Source organism: Physeter macrocephalus, chromosome 13 (genome assembly GCF_002837175.3).
Source record: "Physeter macrocephalus isolate SW-GA chromosome 13, ASM283717v5, whole genome shotgun sequence".
In the NCBI taxonomy this organism is placed as follows: Eukaryota; Metazoa; Chordata; class Mammalia; order Artiodactyla; family Physeteridae; genus Physeter; species Physeter macrocephalus.
Window position 1 is genome coordinate 39,592,339 of NC_041226.1, and position 7,625 is coordinate 39,599,963.

Consider the following 7,625-nt stretch of genomic DNA (forward strand, 5'->3'; position numbering starts at 1 on the left):
GGATTAATCTCCAAAATATACAAGCAGCTCATGCAGCTCAATATCAAAAAAGCAAACAACTCAATCCAAAAATGGGCAGAAGACCTAAATAGACATTCCTTCAAAGAAGATATACAAATTGCCAATGAACACATGAAGGGATGCTCAACATCACTAATCATTAGAGAAATGCAAATCAAAACTACAATGAAGTATCACCTCACACCGGTCAGAATGGCCATCATAAAAAATATTCAAACAATAAATCCTAGAGCGTGTGGAGAAAAGGGAACCCTCTTGCACTGTTGGTGGGCATGTAAATTGTTACAGCCACTATGGAGAACAGTATGGAGGTTCCTTAAAAAATTTGTAATAGAATTGCCATATGACCCAGAAATCCACTACTGGGCATATACACTGAGAAAACTATAATTCAAGAAGAGTTAAGTACCACAATGTTCATTGCAGCATTATTTACAATAGTCAGGACATGGAAGCAACCTAAGTATCCATCAACAGATGAATGGATAAAGAAGATGTGGCACGTATATACAATGGAATATTACTCAGCCATAAAAAGAAATGAAATTGTGTTATTTTTAGTGAGGTGGATGGACCTAGAGTCTGTCATACAGAATGAAGTAACTCAGAAAGATTAAAACAAATACCAATTGGTAACACAAATATATGGAATATGAAAAATATATATATGGTTCTGAAGAACCTAGGGGCTGGACAGAAATAAAGACACAGACGTAGAGAATGGACTTGAGGTCATGGGGAGGGGCAAGTGTAAGCTGGAACTAAGTGAGAGAGTGGCATTGACATATATACACTACCAAATGTGAAATGGAAAACTAGTGGAAGCAGCTGCATAGCACAGGGAGATCAGCTCTGTGCTGTGTGACCACCTAGAAGGGTAGGATAGGGAAAGTGGGAGGGAAATGCAAGAAGGAGGGGATATGTGGATATATGTATATGTATAGCTGATTCATGTTGTTATACAACAGAAACTAACACAGCATTGTAAAGCAATTATATTCCAATAAAGATGTTAAAAAAAATACCTATGGGATGCAGCAAAAGCAATTCTAAGAGAGAAGTTTATAGCAATGCTATCTTACCTCAGGAAGTGGATAATGTCCAGTATACAACCTAACCTTTCACCTAAAGCAAGAGAAAGAATAACAACAACAAACAAAGTTAGTAGAAGAAAAGAAATCATAAAAATCAAGACAGTAATAAATGAAATAGAAATGAAGAAAACAATAACAAAGATCAATGAAACTAAAAGCTGGTTCTTTGAGAAGATAAAAACATTGATAAAACTTTGGCCAGAATCATCAAGAAAAAAAGGGAGAATACTCAAATCAATAAATTTAGAAATGGTAAAGAAGTTACAAATAACAGTACAAAAATACACAGTATCATAAGTGACTACTACAAGCAAATATATGACAATACAATGGACAATCTAGAAGAAATGGACAAAATCTTAGAAAGGTACAACCTTCCAAGGTTGAAACAGGAAGAAATGGACAAATTGAACAGATAAACCACAAGTACTGAAATTGAAACTGTGATTAAAGAACTTCCAACAAACTAAATTCCAGGACCAGATGGCTTCAGAGGCAAATTCTATCAGACATTTAGAGATGAGTTAAACCTTCACTTCTGAAACCATTCCAAAAAATTGCAGAGGAAGTAAGACTCCCAAGCTCATTCTATGAGGCCACCATCTCCCTAAGACCAATACCGGACAAAAATATCACACAAAAAAGAAAATTACAGGCCATTATCACTGATGAAAATACACGCAAAAATCCTCAACAAAATACTAGCCAACCAAAACCAACAATGCATTTAAAGGATCATACGTAATGATCAAGTGGGATTTATCCCAGGGATGCAACTTTTCTTCAATATATTCCAATCATTCATGGTTATATACCACATTAAAAAACCCTGAAGAATAAAAACCATATGATCATCTCAATAGATTCAGAAAAAGCTTTAGACAAAATTCAACACAAATTTGTGATAAAAACTCTCCAGAAAGTGAGCATAGAGGGAACCTACCTCAACACAATAAAGGTCATATATGACAAACCCACAGATAACATCATTCTCAATAATGAAAACTGAAAGCATTTCCTCTAAGGTCAGGAACAAGACAAAGATGTGCACTTTTATCCAACATAGTTTTGGAAGTCCTAGTGATGGCAATCAGAGAAGAAAAAGAAATAAAAGGGATCCAAATTGTAAAAGAAGAATTAAAACTGTCACTCTTTGCAGATGACATGTTACCATATACAGAAAATCCTAAAGATGCTACCAGAAAACTACTAGAGCTCATCAGTGAATTCACCAAAGTTGCAAGATACAAAATTAATATACAGAAATCTTTTGCATTCCTATACACTAACAATGAAGTTTCAGAAAGAGAAATTAAAGAAATAATCCCATTTACCATCACATCAAAAAGAAAGAAATATCTAGGAATAAACCTAACTAAGATGGCAAAAAACCTGTACTCAGAAAATTATAAGATTCTTCTATATATGCAAATCAATCAATGTGATACACCATATTAACAAATTGAAGAAGAAAAACCATATGATCATCTCAATAGATTCAGAAAAAGCTTTAGACAAAATTCAACACAAATTTGTGATAAAAACTCTCCAGAAAGTGAGCATAGAGGGAACCTACCTCAACACAATAAAGGTCATATATGACAAACCCACAGATAACATCATTCTCAATAATGAAAACTGAAAGCATTTCCTCTAAGGTCAGGAACAAGACAAAGATGTGCACTTTTATCCAACATAGTTTTGGAAGTCCTAGTGATGGCAATCAGAGAAGAAAAAGAAATAAAAGGGATCCAAATTGTAAAAGAAGAATTAAAACTGTCACTCTTTGCAGATGACATGTTACCATATACAGAAAATCCTAAAGATGCTACCAGAAAACTACTAGAGCTCATCAGTGAATTCACCAAAGTTGCAAGATACAAAATTAATATACAGAAATCTTTTGCATTCCTATACACTAACAATGAAGTTTCAGAAAGAGAAATTAAAGAAATAATCCCATTTACCATCACATCAAAAAGAAAGAAATATCTAGGAATAAACCTAACTAAGATGGCAAAAAACCTGTACTCAGAAAATTATAAGATACTGATGAAAAAAATCAAAGATGACACAAACAGATGGAGAGGTATACCATGTTCTTGGATTGGATGAATCAGTATTGTGAAAGTGACTGTACTACCCAATGCAATCTACAGATTCAGTGCAATCTCAATCAAATTTTCAATGGCATTTTTCACAGAATTAGTACAAAATATTTTACAGTTAGTATGGAAACACAAAAGACCTCTAATAGCCAAAACATTCTTGAGAAAGAAATGCAAAATGGAGCTGGAGGAATCAGACTGCCTAACTTCAGACTACAACACAAAGCTACAGTCATCAAAACAGTATGATACTGGCACAAAAACAGAAATATAGATCAATGGAACAGGATAGAAAGTCCAGAAATAAACCCAAGCACCTATGTCACCTAATCTATGACAAAGGAGGCAAGAATATAGGATGCATAAAAGACAGTCTCTTTAATAAGTGATGCTGGGAAAACTGGGCAGCTACATGTAAAAGAATGAAATTAGAACACTCCCTGTCACCATACACAAAAGTAAACTCAAAATGGATTAAAGACCTAAATATAATGTTGGATACTATAAAGCTCTGAGATGAAATCATAGGCAGAACAATCTTTGACATAAATCACAGTAAGATATTTTTTGACCCACCTCCTAGAGCAATAAAAATAAAAACAAAAATAAACAAATGGGACCTAATTAAACTTAAAAGCTTTTGCACAGTAAAGGAAACCATAAACAAGACAAAAAGACAACCCTCAGAACGGGAGAAAATATTTGTAAACAAAGCAATGGACACGGGATTAATTTTCAAAATATAAAAACTGCTCACACAGTTCATTATCAAAAAAAAAATAACCAAGTCATAAAGTGGCTGGAAGATCTCAGCAGACATTTCTTCAAAAAGATGTACAGATGGCCAAAAAAGCACATGAAAAGAGGCTCAACATCACTAATTATTGGAGAAATGCAAATGAATACTACAATGAGGTTATCACCTCACACCGGGCAGAATGGCCATCATCAAAAAATCTACAAACAATTAGTGCTGGAGAAGGTGTGGAAAAAAGGGAACCCTTGTACACCATTGGTGGCAATGTAAATTGGTACACCCACTATGGAGAACAGTATGGAGGTTCCTTAAAAAACTAAAAATAGAGCTACCATATGATCTTACAATCTCAGTCCTGGGCATATATCCAGAGAAAACCATAATTTGAAATGATACATGCACACCAAATTTTATTACATTACTATTTACAATAGCCAGGGCATGGAAGCAACCTAAATGTCCATCAACAGAGGAATGCATAAAGAAAATGTGGTACATATATACAATGAAATATTATAAATCAGCTATAAAAAGCATGGGTAGACCTAGAGATTGTAATACTGAGTGAAGTAAGTCACAGACAAACATGATATGATATCGCTTATATGTGGAATCTAAAAAAATGATACAATGAACTTATTTACAAAGCAGAGTTACAGATGTAGGAAACAAACTTATGGTTACCATGGGGACAAAATGGGTGAGGGGAAGGGATAAATTGGGAGATTTGGACTGACATATACACACTACTATATATAAAATAGATAACTAATAAAGACCTACTGTATAGCATATGGAACTCTTCTCAGTACTCTTTAATGACCTATATGGGAAAATGATCTAAAAATGAGCGAAGGGACTTCCCTGGTGGACCAGTGACTAAGACTCCTTGCCCCCAATGCAGGGGGACTAGGTTCGATCCCTGGTCAGGGAACTAGATCCCACATGATGCAACTATAGATCCCTCATACCACAACAAAATATTCTGCATGCTGCAACACACAAAAAAAAACACCCCGCAGGCTGTAACTAAAGATCCCACTTGCCACAACATAAACCCCATACATGGCAATGAACATCTCATGCACCACAACAAAGACCCACTGCAGCCAAATAAATAAATAAATATTTTTTTAAAAGTAGTTATATAAGTGATTCATTTTGCTGTACATCAGAAAAGAACACAACATTGTAAATCACCTATACTCCAATAAAATTTTTTTTAAAAAGAAAGGAAGTAGGGCTAAATGCTTTCTATTACTCTTCCATTAATTTATTAACCATTTTAAAAAATCCAGATTTTACTTCTCCCTTTTGTTGGTTGTTATTAAATATATTTCTTTCTTTGAACTTGGAATGGATTTCAATAGCCACCTCTAAGATCCATGAAATAGGCCCAGGACCTGAGTGATCATATGAATTTTTATGAAAATTTTACCCAGTGAATTATGTGATAAAATTTATCTTCAGTGAGGCAAAGCAGATGACATCTCTCATCTGGCAGAGTAGACTCTATAAACTGTCTACAAGAGGAATGTAGTATGAAATGGTACCAAAAAAGAACTTTCCAGTGTTTAGTATAATCTTTGTTACTACGTACACGTTTTATACAAATCATTTCATGGAATATTTTCTTTATTATATACACTTTAAGTTACTTTAAACCTAATGTGAAATATAATTTTTAGGAAAATGAACATTTAAAATATTATTGTAAGATACTCATTAAAGATATCATCTTGTTCATAAAATTATGATTTATTCGTATTTTTTCAGTATACATACGGAAATGACCTTGTAAATAAACAGGTAGAAAAGAATTGTAGAGAAAAAAATGGCAATGTGATTTGCTACTAAATTGGTGTAGCAAAGAGGTATGTTATGTAATGTGCATTTTATGGTGGGTTTGCAAAAAAATCTGAGTAGTTATTTGAATCGTAATTCATTTTTACCATTAAGGGTTTCTTACAAAGGAGTCTGTGCAAGTAGTCTATTATGAGATATTTTGTCATTAAAGCATTAATATAAAATCTTAGATAAAAGTAAGATATTATCAGATCAACTAGTATATATTTTATGTATGATAATTTAAAGCAAGTTACTTTTCTTTAAATATTCTTTGAAATTTTACTATGAATTTTATAAAACCCCTGATCATTTAATTAATTAATTTATTTATTTACTTATTTTTATTGAAGTGTCGTTAATTTACAATATTATGTTAGTTTCATGTGTGCAACATAGTGATTCAATATTTTTATACATTATAGTCTATTTAAAGTTATTACAAAATAATGGCTATAGCTCCTTGTGCTGTACAATATATCCTTGTTTCTTTTTTGCTGTTTGTTTCTTTTCTTATTTATTTTATACATAGTAGTTTGTGTGTCTTAATCCCATATCCTCTCTTCTCTTCCCTCTCACAACTGGTAACCATTATTTTGTTCTCCATATTCTGTGAGTCTGTTTTTATTTTGTTATTTATCAATATATTAACTTGTTGTACATTTTAGATTCCACATTTAAGTGATAACAGAATATTCGTCTTTCTCTGTCTGCCTTATTTCACTAAGCATAATACTCTTTAAGGCCGTCCACAGTGGTGTAAATGGCAAAACTCCATTCTTTATTTTTATGACTGAGTACTATTCCATTAAGCAAATATAAAACATCTTCTTCATCCATTTGTCTCTTGATGGACATTTGGGCTGTTTCCATATCTTGGCTTTTGTAAATAATGCTGCTATGAACATTATGGTGGACATATCTTTTTGAATTAATGTTTTCATATTCTTTGGATATATACCCAGCAGTGGAATTGCTGGATCATATTGTAGTTCTATTTTTAAGTTTTTGAGGTACCTCCATACTGTTTTCCATAGTGGTTGCACCAATTTACAATCCCACTAACAGTGCACTAGGGTTCCCATTTATTTTTATTTATGTTAAATTATATTCCCCTTATTGGTTGTTGAAACAGGAGCTATAATATAATATTGTAATATATGTATAATTTAATATAATGCATATGATTATATATATATATATAATATATTATTACAATGTAGTTGGGGATCTTAAAGGTCTTTATCAAATTCCCTCCTAGTACCTAAATCCCACCTAGAGCATCTAAAACATTTCCTAGTGAGGAAGACTTATTTGTGTTTTTCATTTTTTTCTTATGCCTTTAAAATTTGACCAGGTAAAATATGTTTTATTTCAAATTATGTTGTCAGTATATTATTTTACTATATTTTTATGAAGAATATATTCACTTATTAAATTCTGTCCCTCAACACTTAGATCTGTTTTGGCTACTCAATATAATTATGATGCATGGATGAAGACATATAAGTATTAGGAGGCATAGAATACCATTTAAAATGGTTAGAATATCTGTAACTGTTATGGTATCCTGTTATTTTGTTGATAAAAATTATTAATAGTAACTAATAAATTATGCTATATAATTAAGATTGCAGCTATCAATTACTATGGTAGATTTGCAAATATGAATGAGACCATTGCTTTGTTTTGGGCAATATATTATTTAGGGTAACTTGAAATTATCATACGTAATCAGTCCATTACTCAGAAAATATTTATGCAGCACCCATTATTTGCCTTGCACCTTATAAGTTGCAT